At 41.6% G+C, this 7,978-nt stretch overlaps 1 long non-coding RNA gene across 1 annotated transcript; it reads left to right on the top strand.

Annotated features, from left to right (window-relative positions):
- The first annotated feature begins 3,777 nt into the window (after positions 1 to 3,777).
- Positions 3,778 to 7,978, top strand: LOC112070095 (uncharacterized). Its single transcript, XR_002893840.2, has 4 exons — positions 3,778 to 3,883; positions 5,279 to 5,330; positions 7,424 to 7,467; positions 7,944 to 7,978. It is a non-coding gene; the product is annotated as an uncharacterized lncRNA (long non-coding RNA).

The raw sequence follows: 7,978 nt of genomic DNA, 5'->3' as shown, positions 1-7,978 counted from the left end.
CATTTTGACCCCACGGGGTGAGATCTTGCGTGGAGCCCCAGATCGAGGGAGATTATCAGTGGTCTTGTATGTCTTCCATTTCCTAATAATTGCTCCCACAGTTGATTTCTTCAAACCAAGCTGCTTACCTATTGCAGATTCAGTCTTCAGCCTGGTGCAGGTCTACAATTTTGTTTCTGGTGTCTTTGACAGCTCTTTGGTCTTGGCCATAGTGGAGTTTGGAGTGTGACTGTTTGAGGTTGTGGACAGGTATCTTTTACTGATAACAAGTTCAAACAGGTGCCATTAATACAGGTAACGTGTGGAGGACAGAGGAGCCTCTTAAAGAAGAAGTTACAGGTCTGTGAGAGCCAGAAATCTTGCTTGTTGTCAGGTGACCAAATACTTATTTTCCACCATAATTGGCAAATAAATTCATTAAAAATCCTACAATGTGATTTTCTGGATTTTTTTTTCTCCTTTTGTCTGTCATAGTTGAAGTGTACCTATGATGAAAATTACAGGCCTCTCTCATCTTTTTAAGTGGGAGAACTTGCACAATTGGTGGCTGACTAAATACTTTTTTGCCCCACTGTATGTATATATATATATATACTGAACACAAATATAAACACAACATGTAAAGTGTTGGTCCCATGTTTCATGAGCTGAAATAAAAGATCCCAGAAATGTTCTAAACGTACAAAAAGCTTTTTTCTCAAATTTTATGCACAAATGTGTTTACATCCTGTTAGTGAGTTTTTCTCCTTTGCCAATATAATCCATCCACCTGCCAGGTGTGGCATATCAAGAAGCTGATTAAACTGTATGATCATTGCACAGGTTCACCTTGTGCTGGGGACATTAAAAGGCCACTCTAAAATGTGCAATTTTGTCACACAACACAATGCCACAGATGTCTCAAGTTTTGAGGGAGCATGCAATTAGCATGCTGAATGCAGGAATGTCCACCAGAGCTGTTGCCAGAGAATTTAATGTTAATTTCTCTGCCATAAGCAGCCTCCAAAGTTGTTTTAGAGAATTTAGCAATACGTCCAACTAGCCTCACAACCGCAGACCACGTGCAACCACGTCAGCACAGGACCTTCACATCTGGCTTCTTCACATGTGGGATCGTCTGAGACCAGCCACCCGGACAACCCTATGAAACTATGGGTTTGCACAACAGAAGAAGTTCTGCACAAACTGTCCAAAACGGTCTCAAGGAAGCTCATCTGCATGCTCGTACTCACCAGGGTCTTGACCTGACTGCAGTTCAGCGTCGTAACCGACTTCAGAGGGCAAATGCTCACCTTCGATGGCCACTGGCACGCTTGAGGAGTGTGCTCTTCACGGATGAATCCCGGTAGACGGCAGATGAATCCCGGGTAGACGGCAGACACTGTATGGTGTCGTGTGGGCGAGCGCGGATGTCAACATTGTGAACAGAGTGCTCCATGGTGGCGGTGGGATTATGTCCCAGTAGGCATAAACTACGGACAATGAACACAATTCCATTTTATCAATGGCAATTTGAATGCAGAGATATTGTGACGAGATCCTGAGGCCCATTGTCTGCCGCCATCACCTCATGTTTCAGCATGATAACGCACAGCACCATGTCGTAAGGATCTCTACACAATTCCTGGAAGCTGAAAATGTGGCAGTTCTTCCATGGCCTGCATACTCACCAGACATGTCACCCATTGAGCATGTTTGGGATCAACGTGTACGACAGCGTGTTCCAGTTCCCGCCAATATCCAGCAACTTCGCACAGCCATTGAAGAGGAGTGGGATAACATTCCACAGGCCACAATCAACAGCTTGATCAACTCTATGTGAAGGAGATGTGTCGCACTGCATTTATTTTGTATTTATTTAACCAGGCAAGTCAGTTAAGAACAAATTCTTATTTACAATGACGGCCTACCCCAGCCAAACCCGGACGACGCTGGGCCAACTGTGCACCGCCCTATGGAACTCCCAATCACGGCCAATTGTGATACAGCTTGGAATCGAACCAGGGTCTGTAGTGACACCTATAGCACTGAGATGCAGTGCCTTAGACCACTGTGCCACTCGGGAGCCGAGGCAAGTGGTGGTCACACCAGATACTGACTGGTTTTCTGATCCATGACCCTACTTTTTTAAAAGATATCTTTGATTAACAAGTATATCTGTATTCCCAGTCATGTGAAATCCATAGATTAAGGCCTAATAAATGTATTTCAATTGACTGATTTCCTTAAATGAACTGTAACTCAGTAAAATATTTGAAATTGTTGCATGTTGCGTTTATATTTTTGTTCAGTGTATATGTTCTCTCTCAAAGAGAAATCTTATAAGCATTCATCAGATGTATTCTCTGCAGGAGCCCCAGCCTTGGTCAGCTAGCGTTACCTAGCAACCTATTTTACTACACCATCTGTGCCCCCGGAAATGAATATTCATTATTCTTCAATATGCATGTCTGTGTGCAGGTGATTGGTGTTCACAGTTACTATGGCATTCCTCAGACAACAGAGATATTCATCTCAGACAGAGATATTCATCATTCATATTTATGTTCAAGTCATATCTTGTCGCTATCTTTGGACCATATTAGTTCTATGCACTGCAAGTAGGCCTACATTTTAGGTATCATGTCCTCGTCATGAAGCTATGTTTTAATGACTTGACAATCCTGAAGGATATTGGTGGTTTCATGATTGACTGAAAATAAATGATGCAGCTGCTGGCTTGAAAAATAAGCACAGAATCATTGAAAAAAGTGTTGCATTCTGCTCTCTGCGATGTTACTTGGGGGACGTTTCCATTTGGAGCAGTTTGTAAAAGTACAGACAGAGCAAGAACAGCACATTCTCTCAATGCAGTCTAGCCAGAATGGAGAAGTGGGAGTGGGAAGGACACTCCATATTGGATATACATTTTTCAACATCTGACAGCATCCATCTGTCTCTGTTGTCAACCATGTCAAGTGGAGACAAATCCCAGTTCACCCTCTTCCACAGACTCATCACGCACACAAGTGGCACCATTCAAACCTTGAGCAGAAACAGAATATAGCACTCATACATATTACATCTTCATTAAGCTCACAGGACAGTAAGAATGTAAAAAGACATAAGTAAACACTCATGGGGACATTTTGCGCCTTGGTGTTGGGCAACATACACACAAGAGGTTTAGCCTAGATGTCTGGTATTCAGGAGAAAAGTTCCCCTTCATTATTAGGGCTTACCTCACAGTCCTGTCTGCTTCTTTCTGGGGATGCACTCTAGCAGCAATCCTTTGAATAAAACGGAGAAGACTAATACATATCCAGGTCACTCACAGCAACATGGAAGCTCTGGGGACATACTACCACACATCTCGCCCTCAATCTGGTCAAGAAGTGGTGGTGTTATACAAGTGAACTGAAACTGTACTTTACTAAGTTACAGGGCTTTATAAAGGCTAAATAACTAAAATGGAGCTTGAATCTCAAACATACCCTTTTTATGTGTTATGTGTGCACAGAAGTGTAAGAAAGACAAGAGCTGAAACATCTTGAGGAGGGGAGGACAATCGGGATCAGGTATCTGTCTGCTTAAACTTCAACAATAACGGTACGGGATGGAGAGCTGGCCCAAGATCAGTTTTGTTTTATCTTTGCTCAAGCCATGACCAAGGGGTGCAGCCATGCAATACCTAAACGCAGTCTGCATAAAATCAGTGGCGGTGTTCTGCAGCCACCTAGCGGTAAGCAAAGACAAAGCATATTAACTCACTGGGTGCAAATAAGCGGTTCCTCTCCGAAACAGTAGACGGCGTGTTCTACGAAATCGTGTTTTGATCCGCAGTTATTTACCAGCGAAAAAAATAACAGACGCGATTTTGAAGGAACAAAGAAAGGAGGTCGGTGTGAGTTCATTTTCAAGTGTATATTCTTTCGATAGTTTTGCATTTTACTTTTTGAAAAGGTCAGATGGAGATCATTTCACAACTGAATAGAATTGTATTTACATTCAAACTAAATAAAATCAGCATTTACTTGCAAGCAAGGCTTAGCTAACGTTCGCTAGCTAACTGCTTTAGCGCCCATGAACGATATCTCCTGACCAGGGGAGGTTTTGTTAAGAGCCCCGACGCCTGCTCTGAACATTAACACGCATCGCTTGCGATACGTTTTTGGAAACTTAAGGAACGTATCATATCAGCGAGAAGTAATTGAAAGAACTAAAGGTTAAATTACTACACATTTTTTTTAGAGAGTTGGTGTTCCCACAAGGCCATATCTAGCTCTTGTTTACGGAAGCCAGACAGAAAACATAGGCGACCACCTGTGCTAATGAGCTATCTAGCTTGCTTCGAACACCTGGCTGTGTATGCAACAGTGGGGAGGAAGTGTAGTTCTTCAACTGGAGAAACACAACTTCTGTGCAATACTCTAAGTGTTTAATTTGTATTTGTATAGTTTATTTCTCACTGATATGAACGGTAAGGGGTATATCAACATATGTTTAGAAAATTGGTTTGAAGGAGTGGCTATTGACTTTATCTGAAAGTTAAAACACAGCGTCGGAATTGTAATTAACATGGAACCAAATGTGGGCGAATGTAACCGCTGAAAACCTTTCATATGGAAAAGGCTTTAAACTTCTCGACATTTTCCAACCATTGCGTCATCACATTAGCATTGTCGGCTAGATTCTCACACACTGGTATCTTGTATTTGCATCTGTCTCAAGTCAATTACTAATTGCAATTGGTTAGTAAATCAATCTAAGTGTTAAACGCCTGACGAAATTGACATAAACAAAATAAGTTTGATAGGCCGGTTTCAACCAACGTGGGGTCTACCGCCTCCTCCCATTTGCTAGAGGCTCTGCGTTTATGACTAGCTAAACTATACTTTATTAATTTATGAAAGTAAAGATGTTGCTAGGGTTCTGGAGAACGTTTATGTATGCGCGTATGTATACGCGTTTATGTATGCGTTTTTTTTGCATTTTCTATACCGCCAAACTAGGTCCGGTCCATGAGTTTGAGTCGGATCTGCCAGCGTGGACGAGAGCTAGTCTGTCAGTATAGAACGTGCTTTAAATTAGTTTATTTCGTATTTTATGGAAATTACACCATGTTTTGTATGCAGCCTACTGGTTACATTGAATTAATGAGCCAACAACAGTGTGAATCCTACTGTCTTGTTTCCCAGATGCCATAATCTTTCAATGTCTTGCACTGGGCAGCACTAGCCATTTTTGGCATTGTTATTATTATTATTTTCCTATAACAAGCTCAATGTTTTTATTACAGCACCAATGACGAGAATAGCTTGAAATCCACAATCCCTCAGCCAAGATGTCAAGTAAGTAGATATTTACAGTTGAAGTCGGAAGTTTACATACACCTTAGCCAAATACATTTATACTCAGTTTTTCACAATTTATGACATTTAATCCTAGTAAAAATTCCCTGTTTTAGGTCAGTTAGGATCACCACTTTATTTTAATGTGAAATGTCAGAATAATAGTGATTTATTTAAGCTTTTATTTCTTTCATCACATTCCTAGTGGATCAGAAGTTTACACACACTCAATTAGTATTTGGTAACATTGTCTTTAAATTGTTTAACTTGGGTCAAATGTTTTGGGAAGCCTTCCACAAGCTTCCCACAATAAATTGGGTGAATTTTGGCCCATTCCTCCTGACAGAGCTGGTGTAACTGAGTCAGGTTTGTAGGCCTCCTTGCTCGCACACACTTTTTCAGTTCTGTCCACAAATTTTCTATGGGATTGAGGTCAGGGCTTTGTGATGGCCATTCCAGTACTTTGACTTTGTCCTTAAGCCATTTTGCCAAAACTTTGGAATTATTCTTGGGGTCATTGTCCATTTGGAAGACCCATTTGCGACCAAGCTTTAACTTCCTGACTGATGTCTTTAGCTGTTGCTTCAATATATCCACATAATTTTCCTCCCTCATGATGACATCTCTTTTGTAAAGTGCACCAACCCTCCTGCAGCAAAGCACCCCCACAACATGATGCTGCCACCCCAGTGCTTCAGGGTTGGGATGGTGTTCTTTGGCTTGCAAGCATCCCCCTTTTTCCTCCAAACATAACGATGGTCATTATGGCCAAACAGTTCTATTTTTGTTTCATCAGACCAGAGGACATTTCTCCAAAAGGTACTATCTTTGTCCCCATGTGCAGTTGCAAACCGTAGTCTGGCTTCTTTATGCCAGTTTTGGAGCAGTGGCTTCTTCCTTGCTGAGCGGCCTTTCAGGTTATGTCGATATAGGACTCGTTTTACTGTGGATATAGATACTTTTGTACCTGTTTCCTCCATCTTCACAAGGTCCTTTGCTGTTGTTCGGGGATTGATTTGCACTTTTCACACCAAAGTACGTTCATCTCTAGGAGACAAAACGCGTCTCCTTCCTGAGCGGTATGACGGCTGCGTGGTCCCATGGTGTTTATACTTGCGTACTATTGTTTGTACAGATGAACGTGGTACCTTCAGGCGTTTGGAAATTGCTCCCAGGGATGAACCAGACTTGTGAAGGTTTACAATTTTTTCTGAGGTCTTGGCTGATTGCTTTTGATTTTCCCGTGATGTCAAGCAAAGAGGCATTGAGTTTGAAGGTAGGCCTTTAAATACATCCACAGGTACACCTCCAATTGACTCAAATGATGTCAACTAGCCTATCAGAAGCTTCTAAAGCCATGACATAATTTTCTGGAATTTTCCAAGCTGTTTAAAGGCACAGTCAACTTACTGTATGTTAACTTCTGACCCACTGGAATTGTGAAATAGTCTGTCTGTAAACAATTGCTGGACAAATTACTTGTGTCATGCACAAAGTAGATGTCCTAACCGACTTGCAAAAACTATTGTTTGCAAACAAGAAATTTGTGGAGTGGTTGAAAAACTAGTTTTAATGACTCCAACCTAAGTGTATGTAAACTTCCGACTTCAACTGTGTGTCAATTTGTTTTGAATTGGAGTGGCAGGTAGCCTAGCGGTTTAGGGCGTTGGGCCATTAAAGTCTCTGTTTAAAATACCTGTGCCGACTAGGTGAAAAATATGTCTGTGCCCTTAAGCAAGGCACTTAACCCTAATGCTCCTGTAAGTCGCTCTAGTTAAGAATAAGAACGTCTGCTAAATGACAACCCCAAAAAATGAAAGGGGTCCAAATGAAAATACTGCACGGATTCACCTCAAGCGTACAAATAGACTAAAAAGCGACATGGGTTGAGAATTTTCACCAGTTTAAAGAAATCTGTGACCTGTATTGTAAAAACTGTTATTAGTGAGTACATGGGACCAATATAACTGACACGTAGGTTTAGATACAGGTTAAACGCTAACTGCATTATAGAGCTTAATTGATACAGGGAGTCTAATTTACTCTTTTTGTTTTGTATGTCTAAACTTTGTCTTCACATTTATTTTACACAGAAAGGCCATCATATGCACCTCCCCCCACCCCAGCCCCCACAACTGTAAGTATCACACACCATCTAACACCAGTCCTCCCATTTTCTTCCAATGCCAGGGGAGTGGGTCTTCTATACAGTCAACAGGAGCTCAGTAATGTACTGTTGGGCTGCAGGACCGCACAGACATATTAGCTCGGGATGTTCTGTCAATACATTTGCAAGTATGTGGCGCACAGACAAACATTTTCCCTTCATCTAAATCACATGCTGCTATACATTTTGAACATAAATAGATGGAAGTAGAACTGGCCAGTTACCAGCTGTTTACCTCCCCCTTTGCTATCTTTTTATTTTGTGATCCTCCTATGACAGAAACAAGCCAATGACTATGCACTGCTTTTTTTTCTCAAAATGGCTGCTTTCGCATGACTATGCTATGCAAATCATTACCCCCAAAACTCTCCTTTTCATTTTTTTTGGTCCCTCCCCCTTGTTTGTGTCATTTCTCATTTGTGTTTTGTCTCATTTGTCTCCATCAGCAAGTGCCCAACACCCCTGGGTTTGTGGGGTACAA

Source organism: Salvelinus sp. IW2-2015, unplaced genomic scaffold (assembly GCF_002910315.2).
Source record: "Salvelinus sp. IW2-2015 unplaced genomic scaffold, ASM291031v2 Un_scaffold1216, whole genome shotgun sequence".
NCBI classification, from domain to species: domain Eukaryota; kingdom Metazoa; phylum Chordata; class Actinopteri; order Salmoniformes; family Salmonidae; genus Salvelinus; species Salvelinus sp. IW2-2015.
This window is presented reverse-complemented; position numbering and strand designations above follow the sequence as displayed.